Source organism: Vigna unguiculata, chromosome 2 (genome assembly GCF_004118075.2).
Source record: "Vigna unguiculata cultivar IT97K-499-35 chromosome 2, ASM411807v1, whole genome shotgun sequence".
In the NCBI taxonomy this organism is placed as follows: domain Eukaryota; kingdom Viridiplantae; phylum Streptophyta; class Magnoliopsida; order Fabales; family Fabaceae; genus Vigna; species Vigna unguiculata.
In genome coordinates, this window is record NC_040280.1 from 22277037 (window position 1) to 22284651 (window position 7615).

Below are 7615 nucleotides of genomic sequence, written 5' to 3' on the forward strand. Positions count from 1 at the left end.
GTTTTAATAATTTAAAACTATAATGGATAAAAAACATGTATGGAGACTTTAAGAAGCAAATATATATCTACATTCTCCTCCTCGTACCCAATTTAAAGGATTAAATATTACTCATTCATATTGTACAAGTTAATATAAGACATTTTTTTAAAAAGTTATAACAAATTTGAATAATATCCACAAAAAACATGTTCATTTAGCATTCCTAATTTACACTAAAGAATAAAAATTAATAAAAAAAATTATATAATAGATTGTGGATTGTTTTTTTAATTATCAATAATGTAACAGCAACATAATACCCAATAACCTATAAAAACTTAAGAAAAGTGAAAAATGAAAAAACAAATTATGTACAACCTTTTACTCATTTTTTTGTTCATGTAGTAAGAATATTTCCTTATTAATTTTGTAATAAGTAATATTAAATTTCTCTTTATAAGTGTTGGGAATAGTCCAAGTGTGAATCAAAGTCCCACATTGGATAGAAAAGACAAAGTTAAACACTATATAAGAATAAAGGTCCATAACAACATTGCCTTAAGGTTTTGGTGTAAAAGTGGTGTCTAAGGTCTTATATGTGTAAGACTAATGTCATATAACCATATAGAACCACAATCTCTCAATGACCATAACTATGCCATGACCATGACCATAAACCATATATGAAAAAATATAACCTATCAATAAGGTATGCTTCTAAATTTAGACACCTCACAACGCAATTCAGTTTACCTAAATATATCTTGTGGCGACTTTTATGTGTTTTGAAAGTCATAGAAAATGCTTTCAAAGTATATTGTTTCTTAGGGAAAAAATTCTTTTCTTTTTTATTTCTAAATTTTGGAGTTTGGACAAATGAAACGGGTCAATGTTGTCTCTGTAAATAAAATATTTATGCTGGGTCACAACAGAATTCGTGATTCTTATGACCAACTTATCTAAATGGACAAGATTCCAAGTTTTACTATATTATAGACATAGTCATGCATATAATTATGTTTATCTGTTGAAAATAAATTTAACATATCAATTTATTTAAGATTTCATACTTAAGTTATTAAGGTAAAGAAATTAAAATCAGTTCTCAGAATTTTTTTTTACAATTTTTTTGATCGAACCTTAATATTAACAAAACAAGCACAAAGTATTAGTTTTCTGGCGATTTCAAAGTGTCATAAACTAACTTCATCATAGAAAACCAAAGACTCAAAAAAAAAAAAAATACATGAACAAGTTTTATTATAGTTTTTATTTTAATACTTTTCTGTCACATAACTCTATTATATTGGTTTGAATTATTCTTCTCCTAGCTAGAATGGGTGGCTTTTAAAAAATAAATCCATTAAGTTGCTTTCCAATTTTAGTCACATTTTTTTAGGGATAATTGCTCACGTCATCATTCTAGACCCTTTTCATGGTATAACAAAATATATAATTGAATAAAAAAAAGAAGTTGATTAGATGTATTAATCATCCACTAAACTATGATGTAAAATATTTATAGTATTAGTCGGTCCAATTAAGCACCCGTTATTTGATTGGTCATAATTGGAATGGTGCCCAAATTTTAATATTCGTTTCTTGATGGCTTTACTAATCATTCATATTTGAATCCTAACTTCTAATTAAAATATGTGTTATTTGTTTATCTTATGGCAAGCACTAAGCAAATATTTTAATTACTCTCACGTTTCTTCTAAATACTAATCCAACAACACATGACATATGTATCCTTAAAAAAATGGAAAAGAAAATGAAGTTTGGAAATAAAATGGTTTTGCGAATAGAGAATGCAATGTACGTATTATAGGATAATTACGAGAATCTTTATCTAGACGCAAAAATAATTCAAATCAAATGTAAGACAAAACTAAGTGGCGTGCATGGTTAAGTATAATTTTATAGATTATTTCATACTTCTCAATATAATATTTATAGTTCTCGATATTATTGAAGAATAAAGCTATTAAATATAATTGTAGACCAATTATATTGCCTAGGCTATGTCTAGAGAGATGATCATGGTGGATATTGTTTTTAATTTAATTATATACATACATAGGGTAGTCGGTAGATTAATGTAATCCTCTTAATTTTTTTCCGAAATTGATACATTAATGCATCTTTCTTAAAATTTTCTAATTCTAGTTTTTTTTTTTTTTACAAATGTAATTATGATTTCTTTAGTAATAGTTTTGAAAATGTAATTAAAATTTTAAAACTTTGAAGTTATTTTTAATGGCGACTTTATGTAAATCACCATAAAAAGTCGATGGTAGTGATAAGTTTACAATTAATTTACGGTTAAAATAACATATCGTTAAAAGTTTGATAATTGTTGTCAGAAAGGTAATAGTGGTGATTTTATGATTAATTTAATGTTAAAGTAAGATTTTTAATGAAAGTTTTAGGTGAATTTTCAGCATTTGACCACTTCCGTGATAATTATATAAATAACCATAATCGTCAAAAGTTACGTTTAATTTCTTTTCTTTCATTTATTCTCATTGATTTTTTTTTCTTACACGATTTTAAAGCTCCCAATAGAGTGATGCATTATCATCGCTCATTATTTCCATTTTATTGTCACTCTTAAGAAGAGGAATAATGGTTGTCACCACTCTTGTATTGTCGTTATGTTATTAACATTTTTTCTTGTAATTAAGTCTTTTTGCAAGGAGAATAATAACATTTGTGATTCTATAAACAGAAGAACATTTGTGTTGTCTTATTACTTTTCGTTAGAAGAAGGAGAATTCTACTAGTGTCATCGTTATATACACTTTTTTTATTATGTCAACAAAATACCAATCATTTTCTTCACAATTGTTGTTGTATATAAGTAAAAATAATGATAATTACAACCATAATTATATCGTTTAACTTTTAACAACAATTGAATAAATAACAATTTTTTAAAACTATCATTATAAATTGATCTCAACCGTTATTAAAAATCTTATTTCTAATTATTTTTATTGATAATTTATTTAATAATTTTGATTATATTATGAATAAAAATAACTAAATTTAATGAATGATAATAATAACATATTATTATTATTTATTTTTTTATGATTATAATACAATAAAAATATTTATATTTTAATTGTCATACCGAATAGAATAAAAATTAGTTTTCGTATGATTGAATTAGTATCAGTTTCCCCTAAAATATAGTAGTTTATGTTGTAACGAAAAAATATATATTAATATTAGTATGCACAAATTGAATTGACAACTTCAGTCTTAGTTTGGATTCCACCCTATAAAGAGTATATGACTCAATAATTCAATCTAGAATAGTTTTTTTCTCTCGTGTTTAATAAATAAATAATGTACTCTTCTTGATCACAATTTTTAATCAATTTCAAGTTAGAATAAAATATAATGAAGTGCATGTACTTTTAGTTTTTTAACGATGTTAAATATTGAAATAACTGATGACTTTGGAGTTTTCTAATACATGTGTGTGTACTTTAAAGATTTGGAGAGATATGCAAGACTCGTGATTTAAAAATAATATTTCTTCATTCAAGTCTATATCACTCATCTCTTTTTTTTATTTCTTACATTTGTTTTAGAAATTAGATAAACAAGCTTATGTGATTAAAATGATGTATATTTATGCGTCTTTATATAATTACATTATTTTAAATAAGCAAGTATTACTGAAAAATATCCATGGATAAAAAGAATAAAGAATAACCAAATATAATAAAAAATAATATTTAATTCAACAACTGCCTTATATTTGAACTTGATCTGCACCCTGGTTTTTGAGCCCAAGTCAAAAGGCTATAGATCCAATCGAATTACATTCCCATTTGGGCTTGTAAGTCAGTCCAGATTCGATTTGGATTTTATTGTATGAGTTTGAACTATGGATGCGACGTAGGGTATGATATCGTTTGATGCACCCCAATATCCCTAAATGCACCTACACACCAACTAAAATGACTAAAATACCCTTAGCAACTGTTTCATATCGCCAAGTTCACTGCCTATTTCCGCATAAAAAAAAAGATATGAAAAAAAAAACTCATTCCAAAATGCATTTGTTTTGGAAAGTCCACATTAATCGGTAATAAGACTAATTTATGCTATATAAATGGTATTTTTTATTTAACTTTATTAATTTTGAAAAGTCCTTTTAAAATTTAGTAGTTATCGAAAGAAATAATGTCATTTGACTTGGTTTTAATCCTCAGTTATTTATTTTAGGGTGATTGATGATTTTTTATTATTTTGAAAGTTAGAAGATGATGAGAGTTAAGGAAGGAAGCGTTGAGCAAATGTTAATGCTTAAGTGACTGCGCTAATTACTAACAGAAGAACACTTATGACCTAAAGTTCAGGTAAGATAGGGCAAAAAACATGGTGCTATTCCTACTTTCTGTGTCGGTCAACGTACACCACTGTCATTGATTAAGTTTTGGACATTTTATATAAATAATCCATTAGGAATTTATAAGACCATTTTTATTGCTGGAGTTATTTTATTACACCTCAATTATTTGACTTAAATAGTAGTTTAGTCCTAGTTTTTGTTTGATTTCTTTAATGTGATTCTACTTTTGATTTTTTTTTTTTAATTTGGTCTTAATATTGGTAAATTTTTTTCAATTTGGTCCTTTTCATTAACACCGTTAAAATAGTTGATGGATGTGAACAGTAACCGCTACGTGTCATTTTGTAATTTTTTTTTTTAATTTTTAATTTTTTAATTTTTTTTAATTTTTTTATTTAAAAGACAAATTTACACGTGTCAAACTCATATCATGCCACGTGTCATTTTTGTTATTTTTTATTTTTTATTTTTAATTTTTAACTTTATTAATTATTTTTTAAAATTTAATTTTTTTAATTTTAAAAAATTCACGTGTCAAGCTAATATCATGTCACGTGTCAGAGTCAGTTTTTTATATTCAATTTGGTCCCAATATTCGTTAATTGTTTTCAATTTGGTCCTATTTTTTTTTTAAATTTAACATTTTTGTTCCTCTCCAAATTGAGACAAAATTTAATTTGTATATATTAAAATGCAAATTTTTGTTAAATATTTTTAATTTAGAATTAGAGTTAGTTTAAAATTAAAACGAAAAAACAATAACACCATTAATTTAAAATTTTAAAAGGTTAAAAATATTTAATTTTAAACCAACTCTAATTTTAAATTAAAAATATTTAATAAAAATATGTATTTTAATAAGAATATCTATATAACATTTATATACAAATTATATTTTGTCTTTGGAGAGGAACAAAAATACTAAATTAAAAAAAAACTATGACCAAATTGAAAACAAATAACGAATATTAGAACCAAATTGAATATAAAAATCTGATTCTGACACGTGACATGATATTAGCTTGACACGTGGATTTTTTTTAATTAAAAAAATTAAAAATCACAAAAATGGCACGTGGTATGATATGAGCTTGACACGTGTACATTTTTTTAAATAAAAAAACTAAAAAAAATCACAAAATGACACGTGGCGGTTACTGTTCACATTCGTTAACTATTTTAACGGTGTTAGCAAAAAGGACCAAATTGAAAAAAAATACTAATATTAGGGCCAAATTGAAAAAAAAAAAACAAAAGTAGGACCACATTGAAAAAACCGAACGAAAACTAGGACTAAACTACTATTTAAGCCCAATTATTTTATATAATTTTATTTTGTCTTATTAAACTTATTTTACAATTTTTGTTTTAATACAAAAGTTTTATGATATTTATTGTGACATCTCATTCAATAGATAAAATTCTAATAAATAATAGGTAACAGAGTTATCATAACTTAGAACACCGATAGAAAGTACATAAGAACTAATTATTACAGTTATCCATAATATACTAAAAAGGAGTAATAAGGCACGAAACAATGTCATAACCATAAACTTAAACATGAAAGTAGTTGTCAACGGGGAGTGTTCACAGAGCAAGAATTAAAAACTAACAGTACTTCAAAAGGAGCTCCATCTTAGAACAAAAACTAACGAGCATAACTAAATTGCAGCATTTTCATCTGTATGGTGACCACTAGGGATTTTCACATCTGCTCACACCAAATATCTAGTGATTATTGCAAAAAGGAAAATCAAACACAAAACACAAACACCGAGAGAAAAGGGTGAGCTAGATAAATAAAAAATAAATTTTAACATTTATATGAGCAAACAGATTAAAAACATGAAGATTATAAACAGTTGAATTAGTAAGATACAAGACATGTGATGACAAACAATGCATACCCTTTAACTCAACTATCTGGATACATATAAAGAGATCAGATTCACTAGATGTTTGCACTTGTGGTGGCCTGTACAGCTCTGCAGAGTCATTGTCAATGGATTTCACCCTACTACGCACAAGGTTAGTCTATGATCATCTAGGGTCATTATCATGTCAAAGACTAGGACCTCCTACTATTCTCACCACTTGAATCGGTTTACTCCATGTGAGACTGATTGATTATTTAGAGTTTTATGATGCAACATTGCTTAAATCCTTATCTAATTATATACACTAGAACACCACCATGAAATATCGCCAAAAGACTAATGAAATTACGTCTATTTCATGTCATATTCATGTTCCCACACCAAAACCTCATGTTATCTCCAAGTATTATCACGTCATACCATTCATTTGAAATACAATTTCAAATATCACACCATACATGCTCAACATCATTCAACATACCTTTAAGGAGTAAAACAACCAGCCATAACAAAGAGCAATTAATAAAACACATCCTTGCACCTATCTCGCTCAAGTTAGAAACTCTCGCTCAAGCGATAAAGTGTTCTCGCCTGAGCGAGAGCTCGAACAATAAGCACTATAGGTTTCTGCGAGTTCTCGCTTAAGCGAGACCTTCTCGCCTGAGTGAGATTACTCGTCGCTCAAAACAGAAGCTCATCGCTTGAACGACAACTCGAACAGAAACCAGAAGTGAGTTTCTACTACTCTCACTTAGGCGAGGCTTGCTCGCTTGGACGAGAATACTAGGTTTCTTCACTATTCACGCATGCAAGCCAAATTCAGACAATACCAAGCAACATCTAGTTTATTTCCATATAAACACAAACATTTGTATGCATCTCAATCATGAAACAGAATTGAAACATGCAATATACATAAAAACGCTAATAAATCTAGCTTTTGTTACCTTAAAACTGAAAGCTGACTTAAGGAACTCTTAGTGGAGGAGCACCAGGACTTAGAGCAACTTAAGGATCTGAAAACAGACATATGAGGATGGAAAATGAGACCTTGACAGTGGTCACATGAAACTATAGAGCTTAAGAATAGAAACAAACGGAAAAAGAGACAAAAGTTTTGTTCAACTTACGTGGAGGCAGAATGTTCTTCTAGTTCGGAGGAGGAAGAAGCCTATGCCCTATCAAAGTTTTTTGTTTCAGTAGGGGGAGAATAGAAATGAATTGTTTTGAAAAAATGAGACATGAAAAGAAGTAAGTAGTTGGAAGGAGTTCAAAAGATAGCAAGTGAGCTAATCTTGGATTCGTCTAAGAAAGTCATATCCAAAACTTTTAAGACAGAAAGTGGATATTACATTTATACTTTTACTAATATTTATTTTAT